Here is an 11896-nt window from a genome sequence, read left to right on the forward strand (position 1 = left end):
TTAAAACCCGTGCAACGCACGGGCACAAAATCTAGTTTTTTATATAATCAGTCGTCTTATCAGCTCCTAATTTTCAGTTACCTTATCAGCTACCTTTTCAGGTTTCAGTTAGCTTTTCAGTTTACATGTAACTTTTCAGATTTTAGGTACCTTTTAAGTTCGTTTTACCAAACAGAGCATATGAGTGATAGCTTTTTTGTGTTTGTTTGGACTTATACTTAATGGACTGGTCTCATGCTAAGAGACCGTCCTATCTAAAAATTTGTGAAAAAAAAAAGAAAAAACTGAGAGAAGGTGAGAGCAGCGACGACGAGAACACGAGACGGCGAAGGAGTTTGAGATTCGGGTTGTGTGAGACGATTCTGCTAGATTATTCATCTGTAATTCGTAAGTAAACTCTAATCTTTAATTAATTAGTTAGCTTAATTAATCTAGTTATACCTTGAATTGATCATAGTAACCCTAGAATTTTATAATTGGGGATTTTGTAGTGATTGTGTTAAGACGAATTTATACGACCAGTGACCCACCCCACCATGGACTGCCGTGACTAAGACCAAATGCCTGACCCTTGGTGGTTTGACCGAAGGCTGGTGGTTGACCCGTGGTGTTGTAGGGGTTTATACTCAATTGTTTATACCGTCTTATATATTGTGTTATACCGTTTCATATATTGATTTATGGCGGGTGTATGGGTAGTAAGGGGCTGCTGTTTGTGGCTAATGTTGCGGCTGTTTCAGGATAGATGTTTCAGGATAGTTGTGAGGGTCGTATGGTGGTGAGTTTGGTGGTGGTGTAAGGCTGTGTGTTGGGGCTGCTATTTTAGCCATGTGTAAGGGCTGTTTGAGGACCTATTTTGGGGCTATCCAAAACAGGTTCACCTGAATTTTGTCGGGGCTTTGGGTAAAATTTAAGACGGCCTTACTTGTTTATTTACGTATTGATAATTTAATTAGAAGAGTTTTTTTTTTTTTTTTTTTTTTTTTTTTTTTTTTTTTAATTAAGCAATTTTTACACCATCTTATACAATTGGACTAGTTAGTAATCGTATTATATTAATTGATATGTTAGGTAACGGATTTGTTGAAGAACCTTTTTAGAGCCAGAGCTTGCTAAAGGTAGGCTAGCTACTCAACACTTGTTTGCGAGTTTATTGTGTGTTATTTGTGTTGTATTGTTGTAATTGGCATGCTGAATGTTGAGTTTAGTTTGGTGTGGCCTCTAGGCCGTGTGTGTTGGTTGCATTATTGGTGGTTGTTCGTTATCCTTATAAGCATATTGGCATGACATCGCTTATTTGGCATCATGTTATAATATATCATATCATTTCATCTCGCTTGATTATTATTATTTATAAAGGAACTTGGCATTATGGTTGACATTCATTTATATATATATATATATATATATATATATATATATATATATATATATATATATATATATATATATATATATATATATATAGAACTCCTCTATCTTTATATATATATATATAGAGAGAGAGGGGGGAGGGAGAGAGAGAGAGGGGAGTTCTAATGAGTCCTCCTCTTCAATTGAGTCCATAAGTCCCTTCAATGGTCTTTGGATGGACTCAATGAATGGTTGAGATGCATTTTATTAAGGGCTATTAAAAAGAAAAGGAAAAAAATGTGGATGGGTGGATTGAGATGGATGGTTGAGATTGAAAATAACCAAAAAAAATTATCACTAATCAAATTTCTACACACTAATTAATTTTTTCTTTCTCTCTCTAACCCCTAATTAATCAGTTTTAAGTTTCAGATTTCAGAAGTGTAAATGTAATGTTGTATGAGTTTACAAGTATAAATCTAACATTGTACGAGTGTAAATGTAATATTTTAAGAGTATAAATTTGATTTTTTGTGACGGAAATTTTGAATTTATATAATTTTAGCATTTTACAAGTGTAAATGTGATGTTTTCTGAGTGTAAATGTAATATTTTAAGAGTGTAAATTTGATTTTTTGTGACAGAAATTTTGAATTTATATAATTTTAACATTTTACAAGTGTAAATTTAATCTTTTACAAGTGTAAATGTAATATTTTGAGAGTGTAAATTTGATTTTTTGTGATGGAAATTTTGAATTTATATAATTTTAACATTTTACAAATGTAAATTTGATGTTTTACGAGTGTAAATGTAATATTTTAAGAGTGTAATTTTGTGACGGAAATTTTGAATTTATATAGTTTTAACATTTTACGAGTGTAACTTTGATGTTTTACGAGTGTAAAGGTAATATTTTAAGAGTGTAAATTTGATTTTTTGTGACGGAAATTTTGAATTTTTATAATTTTAACATTTAACGAGTGTAAATTTGATGTTTTATGAGTGTAAATGTAACATTTTAAGAGTGTAAATTTGATTTTTTGTGACGGAAATTTTGAATTTATATAATTTTAACATTTTACGAGTGTAAATTTGATGTTTTGCGAGTGTAAATGTAAATATTTAAGAGGGTAAATTTCATTTTTTAGGCAATTTTTTATATAAAAATTTGAATTTATATAATCTTAACATGTTAGCGAGTGTAAATGTGAAGTTTTACGAGTGTAAATGTAGTATTTTAAGTGTAAATTTGAAGGTCTACGAGTGTAAATTTGAAGGTTTAAGAGTCTAACTTTGGTCCTTTACGAGTAAAACGTTAGTCCTTTACGAGTAAAACTTTAGTCTGACTACCAACAAACACCACCAACGTCATCCTCCACCACCAACTCATATCCACAAAAACTATGAGTGCAAATCTATATAATTTTAACGAGTGTAAATGTACAGATATACGAGTGTAAATGTACAGATATACGAGTGTAAATGTAAAGAAATATGAGTGTAAATGTAAAAAACATGATATACGAATGTAAATGTAAAGAAATACGAGTGTAAATGTAAAGACATATGAGTGTAAATGTAAAAAATATGAGTGTAAATGTGAAAAATATGAGTGTAAATGACCACCGACAAACACCACCACCGTCCTCCACAATCAACCCACCTCATAAAAAAGGTAGACCTATTAAAAAAAAACCTCAAAAATAAAGGGAAAAAAAACTAGATCTGAACCCCAAAAAAATAGAATTGTGGAAATAAGTGTAAATGTAATGAAATACGAGTGTAAACGTTAAGAAATATGAGTGTAAATTTAAAGATTTACGAGTGAAAATTTTAAAAAATGCGAGTGTAACTTTAAAATCAGATCTGAGAAAATCACATTTGCACTCCATAATACGAGTGTAACTTTGATGGGAGTGTAACTTTAAAAAAATATGAGTGGAAATTTAAAGAGAAACGAGTGTAAATGTGAGGAAATATAAGCGTAAATTTAAATAAAAACAAGTGTAAACGTAAGGAAGTACAAGTGTAAATATTAAGAAGTGTAGATCTGGAAAAAAATTTAAATACAAGATTTGGAAAAATATCAAACAATACGATATTTGAAATATAGTAAAATAAACAAGACGATAATTTAAATACTCCCAACAATATTTGAAAAAAAAAAAATGGTTTTAAGAGTTAAGGACCGTCAATACTCCCAACAATATTTGAAAAAAAGAAAGAAAACATAATGCTTTTAAGAATTAAGGACCGTCATTTTCATAAGAAGCCAACACCAAACATAAAACAGTACTCTCGTCTGAAGCAAACACCAAACCCGACCTTTACCATCCACCCTAGCCGACACCCACCAGCCCCATCACCTTTACCCTCCACCCTAGTCGACACCCACATCCCCGACCTCCCTCACCTGCCTACCATCACCATCACCCTCCTTTGTCGACTTCAAGCCACCACCACAACTAAAGGAAGTCAGATCTGAGTGCGGTGAGTGCGGTGGTTAGAGGAAGAGGTAAAGCAAACAACCACGATGGTGCGGTGGTTAGGGGCGTCAAATGCCGTGCTGGCGGGTGTCGGGTGGTGGCGGATCTGGGGCATGAGGGAGAGTGAGGAAGAGAGGAGGTGGTGTCGGGTTGTATTGGCCGCTGAGATCCGACTTTTTGGGTTTTTTTTGTTTGTGGTTGTAGGTGGTGGTGGCATAGGTGGTTGATTTGTGGTGGTGTACGTGGTGGTGGTGTGTGTGGTGGTGGTGGTGGAGTAAGGAGGGAAATGAGGCTGTGGTGGTGGCAGAGGCGGCGTGGCGGGACAGGAGGGGGTCCGGGTGGTCGAGGTGGGGTGGTGGTTGGTGAGGATGAGAGGAAATTAATTTTTTGGGTTTGTGGTGGTGGGTAAGGATGAGAGGAGGTGGTGTGCGTGGTGGAGTGAAGAGGAAGGTGAGGGTGTGGTGGTGGCAGAGGCGGCGTGGCTGTACAGGAGGGGGGTCCGGGTGGGGTGGTGGTTGGTGAGGATGAGAGGAATTTTTTATTTTTTGGGTTTGTGGTGGTGGTTGAGGATGAGAGGAGTGATTTATTTTTGGGGTTTTTTTGTTTTTTAGAGAGATGAAAGGAATGGTAATTATGTGGGATGAGAGAGAAGTGAGTGGAAAAAATATGTTATATAGTAAAATTAATGGTTGATTAATGAAGGTAGTGAGGGAAAGTGTTTAATTAGCATTGATCTCCTATTTTTTGCACTAATCCCTTGTTTTTCCTCTTCAATCTCAACCTTCATCTCATCTTTTCAATGGCCCTAAAGAGGACTTATGGACTCAATGAATTTGGGTGGACTCATTAGATCTCATTTATATATATATATATATATATATATATATATATATATATATATATATATATATATATATATATATATATATATATATATATATATATATATATATAGAGAGAGAGAGAGAGAGAGAGAGAGAGAGAGAGATTGGATTTGGTGATTTTGGTTCTTATGGTGAGTTGTGAGTTGGGGCCTTGGAGGAATCTTAGCCACTAGATTATATTAGAGATGAGTGGCCAAGATCAAATCTTACATGTCATATAAAACCATTGTCATTTATTTATTTTCTCTTTTTACTAATGTTACTTTTTTTTTTACTTTAATTTTTTTCTCTCTTTTTTTTACCTCGTGTTATTATGCTTTTTTTACCACTTTGATTTTTGTTTTCTCTTATGTTTTTCTTTAATTTACTCATTATGTTACCTTTTTTTCTTTTTCTTTTTGTACCGGATTTTTTTTTACTTGAAATTTTTTTTACTCTTATTTTTTTTACCTCGTGTTATTATGCTATTATTGTGCTTTTTTTTACCTGGATTTTTTTTACGACTTTGATTTTTTTTCTCTTTTTTTTCCCACATGTTATTGTGCTGTTATTGTTATTCCGCTGTTATTGTGATGTTATTCCGCTGTTACTTTGATTTTTTTTTACGACTTTGATTTTTTTCTCTTTTTTTTTTACCATATGTTATTGTGCTGTTATTGTTATTCCGCTGTTATTGTGATGCTATTCTGCTGTTATTGTGAATTTTTTTACGCCTTTTCTTTTTTTTTCTTTTTTTGTTTTTACCACGTGTTATTGTGCTGTTATTCTACTATTATTCTGCTGTTATTGTGATATTATTCCGGTGTCACTTTGATATTTTTACTACTTTAATTTTTTTTACTACTTTGATTTTTTTACACTGTTTTTTACCGCATGTTATTGTGCTGTTATTCTGGTGTTATTGTGATGTTATTTCGGTGCCACTTTAATTTTTTTTACGACCTTGATTTTTTTTCCTTTTTTTTGAGCACGTGTTATTGTGCTGTTATTCTACTGTTATTGTGATGTTATTCCGGTGTCACTTTCATTTTTTTTACGACATCCAGAGTTGTGTAAGCTCACCAAGGATGGTGGCGTTTCTGTCTGACGTTATCATTTCCCTTGCTTAATGCTTCACCTTTGAATTGCCAAGGAAATGTGTTGGTTTAGTGTCGATGTAATTCTAGACCTCTTAAAGATAATAGCTGTCTGATCTACTTTTGTACTTAGTCGTGTTTGTGTCTGCTTGGTACATTATAAATTTGGAATATGTAGTAGCATGTGATTGTTTTCGACTTTGCGCTGAAGAGTTACTTTGCCTCTGTGTTCACTTTTGTTGCAGAAAATTTCTTTTGATCATTGGTTTGTTCTTGGTTGTTGCATCATTTAAATATACTTAAATGAAAAGGTGTCAGTTTTCTATGCTTCGAGATGCTGATTACCGGCATTTCACACAAATGGGCACTGTGTAACCCAATATTAAACTCTACACTGATTGTGTTATGGAAGGAAACTTATTACCCCTGCTCTTTCTTTTCTCAGACTTGGATACATTTTGTGAACAAATGGTTTTCAAATCATAATACGCTGTCACTTGAACCAGCTCCACCTCACCATTCCATCACCACCTCCATTTTCAAGCACCACCAGGTGCCATCACCAACAACACCAGCATCAACCCATCAGACACCCTGATTTCGTCCTCCATTCACGCACCAACCCCAACTCCTTCACCATTAACCACAAACATACATCAGCAGCAATTCCTTCCTCCATACCTCGACATTCGAGCCTCAGACCAACAGCATGAACCGAGCACAGCCATGGCTCGGCCAAATTAATCTCATCAGCCATGAACCGAGCACATCCATTAGCTTCAGACCAACAGCATTAATAACACGAAAACATTACTCAAATCTTCACTCATCATCGATCGCTTACATCAAAATCATCAGAGTCATCGAAAACATCATCGAAATCCGAGCAACTATCATCAACTATTATCTCGTTCAACCTCACCACCAAACCAACGCCGCTGCCGGTTAATCTAATCTCCGTCGCCGTATATCCGACATCATCGTTTACGCCGCTGCCGGATATTCTAATCTCCGTCGCCGTATATCCGACATCATCGTTTCTCGAAGATCCGACAGTTGTGATTGCGTCGCTTGATAAGAAATTTTCATCATCCTCATTGATTTCGGCGCCGGTGACTTCGTCTCTCCTTAATCCAACATTAAAACCAACATTTGATTTGATTCAGTTACTGGAGAACACTTGAATTCCAGAGAATTAACTTTTTGAATTATAACATTGGATTACTAATTTCAATTAAAACTAATAAAGATAAAATACTGTAAATTTGTGGATGAAATCAATGAATTGATTGACGTTAGATTGCCAAAATTAAAAAGAAGTTGATTAGGAGTTATGCGTGTCAGTTGGAGTTGGGACATAAGGATTTTAATTTGTTTTTAAAACGGTTGATGTCAGCTGTTGATTTCACTTTAATCAATGGCTTAGATTTTCCCAACTCACAACTCACCATAAGACCCCAACTCACGAGATCCCGCCTCTATATATATATATATATATATATATATACATACATACATATACATATATATATATATATATACATACATATACATATACATATACATATACATATACATATACATATATGTATAGGGTCGGGGTCACGTACGAACTAAAGTTCAGTACGAACCGTACGAACTAATTTAAATTATCATAACAGGAAAACAAAACCCATCGAACTTCCCTCACACTTATCCTTTATGTTTGTTTATTCACACACCCCGCCTAACTTTCCATCTCCTTCATCCATCACTATTACCATCACCATCCGCTGTTGCTTCCAGGAAGACCGCCGGAGATGATGCTATCCTCCGCCGCCCACGCAGACCAAGCCACCGCTCTTCTTTTGTCGCTCTTATGGCCAACAACCAAGTTATGGATTTTCGGTCATCTTCCATGAGGTGCAGTTTTCGACTCTAAATTTTACAATTTCTTCGACTTCGGCGATACTATATTTTTTCTAAAGTCTTAATTCGTTTATCGTAGATCTTGCATTCCGATTGAATTTTGCAAAAACAAATATCACTGGTTAATAGAAACAGTTGCAGTTACAGATGGTTGAATCTATTATGAGGTACAAGGATATGATTACTAGAGGTAGTGCTAAATGAACAATTTCTTTTTATTTCAATTTTTATTATATAAGTGTTTTGTTTGATTAATTTTGGGTTTGATGAAATGTAAAGTATTGTTGTTTAGGAATGAATGATTAGGGAGGACGAACTCGGGTTGTTAGTTGTTGAGATGTAAAGCTGGTTTGTGGAATTATTGGTGATAATGATAGTGGTCATGATTTGTCAAGGATTTAATTATAAATTAAGACTCTTTAATAGTTAATGATTTGTCGACAATGGTGATTTCAATTATTAGTCAGTGGTTACGTTTTCTTGATCCGGAGTAGTATATTATTATCTGTAAAGTAGTCCTCCGGATACTCTGAGTTCTTAACACTTCCATTTTCTAGGGGATTTTGAACAATCATAAGAATTCAGCGAATCAGATTGAAGATAATTCTGTAAATGACAATCAATGATTGAGTTTAAGGGCTATAAATTGCGCTAAGCAAGATTCCTCAATAGGACCCCTTTTTTCAGTCTTAGATTGAGTGACGAAAATCGTCTTAGAGCTAGCGTGGGGAAGCATTTTTAGATTCACTTCTCATCTATTCAATTACTTAGCCATCACTAAACTTGAAAACATATGATATATAGTGAGTTCATACCCTCAAGCCTCAACAAACACCTTTCTAATAGTTGAAATGGTAATATTGACAATATTTGACATTTATCTTGTATCAATGAATTTCAGTAAACTTTTGTGTTCCTTTCAATCCTAACCTGTTCTCGATTCACCTCTTGTGCAGATGGCAGATTTACTCTGATAGGCTGCTCACACTTGCGGGTGTTTACGGTTTCTGGAAGTACGTCTCAAACCTAGACAGCCTTGAGGCTCGTCGTTACCTTGAAATGTTATATGCCCTCAAATACCGCAAACTGGTAAGAAGAAACCCCAGAATTTACAGTTTTCTTTTAGTCGCTTCTTTATCTAATGTGATGATCTTTCTTGCACTTAAAATAGCACTGAACAATTTTGCCATACACTCGATTTTCAAGCTGAGTCAGTTCCGCATGCCATCTAAAAGAGTGTATCTAGCAAGGTAAAAGAGTGTATCTAGCTTGTCAGAGATGTGTATCTAGCATGTCATAGATGTGTATTTAACAATATAAAGGAGTGCATCTAGCATGTCAGATATGTGTATCTAGTAAGGTAAAGGAGTGTATCTACCATACGATGGATGTGTATCTAGGTTACCATAGATGTGTATCCAGAAAGGTAAAAAAGTGTATCTACATTGTCAGAGATGTGTATCTAGCAAGGTAAAGGAGTATATCTAGGTTGATATTTTATTGAGAGAATGACATTCTTTCGAATAAGCATCTGAATTTGTCCCCTTGTATCGAAGTGTAGCATGTTTTGTTGGTATAGACTGCTATCTCCAATAGTGATCGAACTTTTAACTGTCTTTGATCTTAAAATGTTTGTATTTAGTCTATAATATGATTGAGTGCTACCTCATACTGTTCAAAATGCTTCATTTACTGATGTTTAGTAAATGTTTCCCCTAGTGCTTGTCTTTTTCATTTCCGATAACTTACTAACCCATATTTTTTATTGGCAGCCAGAGGAGTGTATGTAGCACAGTAAAAGAGTGTATCTAGGTTGTCAGAGATGTGTATATCACAAGGTAAAAGAGCGTATCTAGCTTGATTACCACTCATTTGTTTGAAATCCTTTTTGTTTTCGCTCGTGCACATTAAACTGTGATGCATGTCGTTCCCAATTTTTTCAGTTTGTTATGATGTGCTGGTTTTACTATTACCCACTTTCTTTGAAGATTTTTGAGTTGGCTTGATCAGCATGTCGTTGTTTGTCATAAGATGTTAGACATTACTTTCTTTGATGGTTTCCTTTCCGTCTAACTACCTCTTGATGAACATTTTGTCTTCTAAAGCAATTAGTCTATTACTCTTACTAGTCTTCTGTCTTCTAGGTTTCATTTTCTTTGATTTAGTAGAATACTATTTTCTTATAGTTTCTTAATTAATATGGCCGATTTGGGAGATCGATGCAATGCCTGCCTCCCTTGTGTTTAAAGCTCTTGCTGGTCACCATTCATGGCCTCTACTTTTCCATCGTCTTTCTTGTCAACCCTCACCATCTCTTTGAAACTGCTACTAATTACCCCTGGTATGCTATTTTCTCATTTGAGACCGTCTTAAGCTTAATACCACTTCTTTCAATGCTATATGCTCATAACCTTAAAGACCGTCTCTAATACCTTACTACATTTGCTTTCCTTCAGGTCTTTTGGATTCTATCTATTGCTTTTCATTGTTACCTTGATCCAATACTTCATCACTGCCAACACTTCTCCGGCGTAACGACTATTACTTCGCTATTTTTTTGTGCTTTGACTAAATGATTGGATTTTAGATAATGTGACGATTAAATAGGTAATAGTATAAGATCTTCACTATTTAATTTACTGTAATTGGAATGACGTCAATTAATTTGAGATGAGGATAATGTGATTGGGATGGGGCGGCACATTTGCATTTTAACCTTGATTTTCATCATTCGTATTTTGTAGCTATGTAGTTGACACAATGAGGGCTACTACAGAAACTGAATCATTACTTAGGGCTTCTTCTGCACATTAACAGTGGAACTGGATTTTTCTAGGCCTGTGAAGGTGTTGGCGTTGTTGCATCATCGCGCAAGCTTATAGGAGCTACTGACCCTCTTCAAGCTGAACCTGGAACTATCAGAGGAGATCTCGCTGTCCAAACTGGAAGGTTAGTCTCTTGTGGCTAAAGATACAAGTTCCCGGAAAACCTTGACTTGACAGTCATAACAATGTTTACAAAACTTGCGAGTTACGAGATATGGTTTGTCAGGTATGCTCGTTTCGTGAATGTTAACTTGAACTTGTAAGTGCAAGAATGTGATTCAGGGGAAGTGATAGGCCTGACAATGGCAAGCTCGTAATTGGTAACTACTTCTATGCTTTTCTCTTACTCATCTACTAGATGTTCCTTTAATGAATTAGATGCCGTAAATAGATTAATAGATTATTGTTAAATGCTTTATTGTGAAGTTTGGGAGACGTAAGTAGTCAAACATGTGATGCGCGTTTTTAACAGTCCATACTCTATCGTGTACTTTTTCCCACTGAGCGACATGAGCGTTATATTTGGTCAAACGCTCGGACATGGAGATCTTGCATTCTAACGAGCATGGAACAGAAACTCCGAGTCGTTTATGGTTTCTTTCTTTGTGAAGTTAAATTTATACACTAATTTAATACTGGCGAGTGGTAAATCGTAATTGTTGACGGCGTATCTTGTAGTCTTATATTCTAATGTGCGTTTTTCTTTTCAGGTCTCTGGGTCAAAGATGGAATATGCCAATTTACTCCTGCTCAAGAACCGTGGCTTAATAAATGACTTTTGACCAATTTTGTAAGAGTGTCAAGCGAGCTCTTCACAATATTGACCTTCTTGAATGAGGTAGATGCTTTTCACATACCAGCATGACCGTGTGACATTAATTTCTTTATGTTGAATTAAAATGTAATTTTTGTTCATATTCCAGAAATAATTTTGTAATGACTTACCTATTTTGTGGTATTTTATCAATCATGAGTCATGATCTCATGACTAGATAAAACCTGAGATTCATTCTTGTATAAAAAGCTTTAGCATTTCTGAGTTGCAAGCTCATCAGAAAAATTGGTCCATGGTGCATAATTAACGGGTCCAACAATTATAAATTTGTAAGGGAACAAAGGGAGTATCATATACGGAAAAATCAATCGTCTGTGAATTCAAATCTAAATTCAAAGTGACAAGCCAACAGTGTACAAATTGGTTTGGTGATACAAGTACATCAAATGTATAAAAAGCTTTAGCATTTCTGAGTTGCAAGCACATCAGAAAAATTGGTCCATGGTGCATAATTAACTGGTCTAACAATTATAAATTTGTAAGCGGCGAACAAAGGGAGAGTCATATACGGAAAAATCAATCGTAT

General features: G+C 35.1%; 1 long non-coding RNA gene across 6 annotated transcripts; it reads left to right on the forward strand.

Annotated features, from left to right (window-relative positions):
* The first annotated feature begins 247 nt into the window (after positions 1–247).
* Positions 248–11574, forward strand: LOC141626456 (uncharacterized). Of its 6 annotated transcripts, XR_012536039.1 has the most exons (10): positions 248–387; positions 1072–1118; positions 7588–7704; positions 7790–7900; positions 8667–8799; positions 9483–9548; positions 9897–10241; positions 10547–10659; positions 10762–10855; positions 11246–11574. It is a non-coding gene; the product is annotated as an uncharacterized LOC141626456 (long non-coding RNA). The 6 variants fall into 6 exon arrangements; XR_012536040.1 differs by lacking the exon at positions 7790–7900; XR_012536038.1 differs by lacking the exons at positions 7588–7704; positions 7790–7900 and having other exon boundaries at positions 9897–10051; positions 10167–10241.
* The last annotated feature ends 322 nt before the right edge of the window (positions 11575–11896 follow it).

The sequence above is a fragment of the Silene latifolia genome, chromosome Y, assembly GCF_048544455.1.
Source record: "Silene latifolia isolate original U9 population chromosome Y, ASM4854445v1, whole genome shotgun sequence".
Lineage (NCBI taxonomy): Eukaryota > Viridiplantae > Streptophyta > Magnoliopsida > Caryophyllales > Caryophyllaceae > Silene > Silene latifolia.